At 34.6% G+C, this 5,468-nt stretch overlaps 1 long non-coding RNA gene across 1 annotated transcript; it reads right to left on the bottom strand.

Moving 5' to 3' along the window:
- Positions 1-1,410: 1,410 nt before the first annotated feature.
- LOC110697886 lies at positions 1,411-2,475 on the bottom strand. Its single transcript, XR_002506600.1, has 2 exons — positions 2,313-2,475; positions 1,411-1,500 (listed from the first exon to the last, which is right to left on the bottom strand). It is a non-coding gene; the product is annotated as an uncharacterized LOC110697886 (long non-coding RNA).
- Between the last annotated feature and the right edge of the window lie 2,993 nt (positions 2,476-5,468).

The raw sequence follows: 5,468 nt of genomic DNA on the forward strand, positions 1-5,468 counted from the left end.
TCGTTCACACCTTTCTCCCAAGTAAAGTTTAAGGGATAATTAACATGAATCATAAGTTTACCCATGCCCAAATTGGTCTACTAGTACCAGAACTGAGTTCGGGAGCGAGGGTACTAGGAAAACGTTCCTTTTTTAGGGGAATCGCAGTCCTAGCCCAAGTGCGGCCTCTACTAGCTCTTCCTTTTTCACAATTTCATTACCAAATAATATATGCAACGCGATACCTAAAAATAAGTTAGTTGATTTTATTTGTAAACATTACTTACAAAAAGTGTACATTGCAACGAATGTCGTTATTCTTTTTTAATTAAAATTTGTGAAAGGAACAAGAAATAAAACAAGATTCGCTTTGACTTAAGTGATAAAACAACAATTAATTATTCGATACTAGTCTTTAATTAACGAAAGAATACTATGTGAATAAAATTAATTAATATTATTTAATAATAAAAAAGAAAAGTGATTTATCTAAGTGCTAAAAAAACTAACCGTTCTCCTTTGTTTCCTAGATCTCCGTCTTAGATGTTTATGGACCTTCCTTCTTCTTTGTAACTCCAAGGACTTCAAAAGAATGGATTAGGGTTGAAGAGTAGTTGTGAAGAGAGGGGAAAATTAGTATGATAGTAAAAAGTTTGAAAGCTTAGGGTTTTCAGAATTCTAGGATTTTATTTCTGAATTTTCCTTTGGTTGTGATTAGGTCCAAACAAAGACCCCTATTTATAGACGTAGGAATCTAGGTTTAGGATTTTAGAGCCGCGGCATCAGAGGGCATGCGCAACTCTGAAAGTTGCACTGCAGTGCCGAGCGCAACTTTGAGACTTGCACAGTGTTGTTGCGCGCAATGTTGGAAGTTACGCGCGGCGCGGTTTGCCTTATTCGAAAATGCGTTTTTAAAACTTCTATAACTTTTTATTACGAAGTCGGATTCAGGCAAATGAGATATAATTGGAAAGCTTTGAATATCTATTTTCCAACGCCGTTAGAGTTAGGTTAAAATCTGTTGTGGATCAAAAGATATGGTCATTTGAGTGCAAGGGTGTCGGTTTCACTAGACGAAGAAGCTAATTTGGCACCGGTTCAAACCCCCCCTAAGGCACCGGTTTTGAACCGTTGGGGATTTGAGGGGTGCCAGATCCCCAAAAATTTGGCACCGGTTCAAATCTGGTGCCAACTAAAGCAATTGGCACCGGTTAACCGGTGCGAAATGTTAATGCGCGCTGTTTTTCTTTTTAATTTAAACTTCAATTGGCACCGGTTAACCGGTGCCAAATACGCCTTCAAACAGTAAAAAAAAATTATTTCAGCATAAAATTTATTCATCAATCCAATTTATACATTCAATCCAAAACTTAAAATCGAACAAGCTAAGGCTATATTCATCAAATAAATTGTTTTTTTTACAGTTTATTAAAAAAAAACAGAAAAATTGCTGAAAAATAAATTACAATCCAAAACCCAGAAACTTCGAACATCAACTCAGCAAATTCACGTCCTTCAAATCTGCATCAATTGAAACAATAAAATCAGATAAATTCAACAAAAATCGAAACAAAATCAAACAAAAATCGAACAAATAAACCCCAAAAAAATCGGAAATCAATAGAACAAATTAACCCAAAAAATCGAACAAAAATCGATAAAAAAAACCCCTTAAAAACGAACGATTAACCCAAATAAATTCAACAAAAAAAACCAAAAATAAATAGAAACAATAAACCCAAAAAAATCAAAAATAAATCGAACAAATAACCCCAAAAAATCGAACAACGCACTAAGATTCAACCCAGATAAATTCAACCAAAAAAACAAAATATAAATAGAACAAATAAACCCAAACAAATCAAAATACAATCGAACAATTAAACCCAAAAAATCGAACACAAATCGATCAATTAAACCCCATTAAAAGCGAACGATTAACCTAGATAAATTCAACCAAAAAACAAATAAATAGAACAAATAAACCCCAAAAAATCGAAAATAAATCGAAGAAAGAAACCCAAAAAAACGAACAAAAATCGATCACATAAACCCCTTAAAAACGAACGATTAACCCAGATAAATTCAACCAAAACAACAAAAAATAAATAGAACAAGTAAACCCCAAACAAATTGAAAAAAAATCGACACACGTTGTCCAAAAAATCGAACAAAAATCAATCAAATAAACCCCTTAAAAACGAACGATTTCGCACAAAAACACCCTCACAGATTCAACCCACAAAACCCATAAACCTAGAATCGTGAAAAATCCAGAAATCGTGAAAAACCGAGCCAAAATTGTGAAAAACCCAAAACCCAGAAACCCTAACCTCAAATTTGACGGCAGCGGCTTGGTTGTTGTGTTGGCTATTGTGTTTGGTTGGAGAGAGAAGAACAAAGATGAGATCAGAGATAAGGAATTGAAGGAGAGAGGCATGCATGCATTCAGAGATAAGGAATTTCAGAGAGCTAAGAGAGAGAGAATGAAAAATAAATTGAAGAAGAAATGAAGGAGTTAAAACCCAGAAACTCGACATATATAGCTTTGTTTTAAATTCGTTTTATTTATTTATTTATTTTTTAAAATAATCAGTTGGCACCGGTTAACCGGTGCGAACTCTATTCTTTTTTTATTTTTTTAAAAAAAAAAAAAACATTTGGCACCGGTTTGAACCGGTGCTAATTAGCGTAATTGGCACCGGTTCAAGTAAGAACCGGTGCTAATTAGCGTAATTGGCACCGGTTCAAGTAAGAACCGGTGCCAACTCTGAAATTTTAACTCGCGCTCGTTTTAGTTGGCACCGGTTTTCATGAACCGGTGCTATAGGGGGGGTGCCTATTTAGTTTTTTCTACTAGTGTTTTCGGGCCTTGTTTAGTATTTTGATGATATCTTCTTCGTTTCAAATTAGAATTAATCTTATAATATACCGTTGGAAAGCTCTTTGAAAGGGCTATCCAACTGTTTAGACCATGAATGGATATTAAGTGATTAAATTTTCTGATTGGCTCGGTTTTCAACAATGTAAGATCCATTTGATCCAATCATTGCATTTGACGCATTTAGGTCCGTTATTAATCAAGATTAAACATGTATGAGCATGTTTTAGGCCTAATTAGTAATTGGACAAGGATCTAAGATGATTTGGTCTCAAATAAAGGTTTTAGCTTACTTCATAATGCATTTCGGAGTCCATAAACACTTCAACTTTGATCTAGCATGAAGAACAGGTTTTTGTAACATCATCGCACTTCATGTCGGGACAGGAGTCCAAAAGTAGGTGTCTACAGTTAGCCACCACTTTGATCGAGCCTAGAATAGACGAAGATCAAAATAGTCAAGGAAATAAATTCGAGACTCATTCTGCGAATTTTTTTAAAGAAAAAGAATCATTTAGTAGTGTTGAGAATGTCGAAACTATCCTCAGTTCGCTAAATTTCAAGACAAGTAGCTACTAAGATCAAAGTTTTTTGAACTTAGTGCGCTAAAGAGTCTAGGTTGACCCTTCGCAAGTATAGAATGCTTTTACATGTAAAGGCTGTCCTGGGTGATGCCATGTCATGTCACGAAAAGGTATCGGGTTTCACTACAAGAAAAAGGGGATTTAGCGACTAACCAAAGTAGTTGCAAATCCGTCGCAAAAATGGATTTGCGACGGATTTGCAACTACTTTGGTTAGTCGCTAAAGACCTCGTCGCAAATCCACGCAAATCCATTTTTTGTGACTACTTTTTGAATAGTCGCAACTTTAGCGACAGATTTGCAACGGCTTTGCAACTACCATTTAGCGACTAAATTTAAAATTTTAGCAACTAAATCATTGTCCGTCGTAAAATATTTGTGACGGATTAGCAACTACGGAGACCAATGTTTTAAGACTACGAATACCAATATTTTACGATGGATTAGCGACTACAAGACCAAACTTTTGCGACTATAGAGACTAATTATTTTGTGACCAATTAGCGACTATTGAGACCAATTATTTTGCAACTAACCAATTAGTCTCTAAAACAAATCTAGTCACTAAATTTTTGCGACTAACAACGACCAATATCAATAAAAAAAAAAAGGTACCCATGCATAAATTCAAATAACTAAAATGTTAATTTCATTCAAATATCCCAAATATCATCAATATTGTATCAATATAATAAAAAACAATATTCTATACCATATGACTGATTGTTTCAAAAATCACCTCCCACATTAAGGAAGCTACTTCCAATAAGAACTAATGAAGATAATACAAATATGCCTCCAAAAACTATAGTTGTTCATAAACTTACAACCAAGAAAATAAAAATCACTTGGTAGCATCACGAGAACGAGTTGTATTATTTTTGTGGGTTTTTCTTTCTGGTCCATACTTGCTCTAGGCATCTCTTTGATCAGCACATGATATTGATTTATTATCTCGACATACGTGCTGCTCCTCCGTGGATGATCTAATCGTTCAGAACTCAATCTAGATCCGCTTCTTAATTGTGGTGATTTCTTAACAGATAAACTTTTTAAGATGTTTTTATGTACTTTGGATAAAGCTCCAAGTCACAATGATTTCCACCTTTAACCCATAAAGGCTCATACTTTTCTTTATAATTCTCCCACAGTTGCTTACCATGAGACCAATCAACCACATCATCAGATGTCCCCTGCAGCACCAACAAATGTAAGTATATCATCATCTTCTCATACAAGTATAAATGAGTTGGCAGGTTAGCACATGGTTGTCTATTTTTGAAATATAATTGAACAATCAGATAGATGTGAGTACCTGATCAAATTTAGATAGATGATTACATTCATGTTCATATGTGATAAATTTTCGCTCAATGAGGTGGATGTGCAACTAGGATGAAATACTACACCAAGAGTCTAGTAAAATCTTGACAGTAAAAGGATGCTTCACATTCATCAGTCAATAAATATAGGATATGACTAGATTTGGGGATAGCAAAAGATCATAGTGTTATACCATACACCCTTGTACTCCCAGCGTCACTCAATAAATCTAAACTACCTCCCTAATTAAAATCAATAGCATGGTCAAGTAAGAAAGAAAATCACCATGGAATTTGATACCTGAACTGCAGTTTTGTAAAGTGTGCGCCTTACTCTCAGCATCTACTCCCTTTCCCAACCCCAACCCACACAAAAAGAAAAGAATAAAAAGGTTTAACAGAATTTCTTGACACTCTAAAATAACAAGCCGTAACATAATGTATTTTCACTAAATAGTTTAGATTTTGATTATTCAAGGTTCCTTCTTGCACTCAATCAAAAATTAGAACTTTAGAAGAAAGTTATGTTGGGGATCAAAGAGGGCAGAGAAGAGCCAAAAGGTAAGTCTAAATAGCCACCTTTGCAATATGTCTACACTTAGGAGGAATCTTGACTTGCACTAGTGTAAGAACAACAGTTGACCATTCCATACTGCATCAACATTCTAATGTAAAGGTACCCTTATATTATTACAATTCGATT

This window comes from Chenopodium quinoa, unplaced genomic scaffold, assembly GCF_001683475.1.
Source record: "Chenopodium quinoa cultivar QQ74 unplaced genomic scaffold, ASM168347v1, whole genome shotgun sequence".
NCBI classification, from domain to species: domain Eukaryota; kingdom Viridiplantae; phylum Streptophyta; class Magnoliopsida; order Caryophyllales; family Amaranthaceae; genus Chenopodium; species Chenopodium quinoa.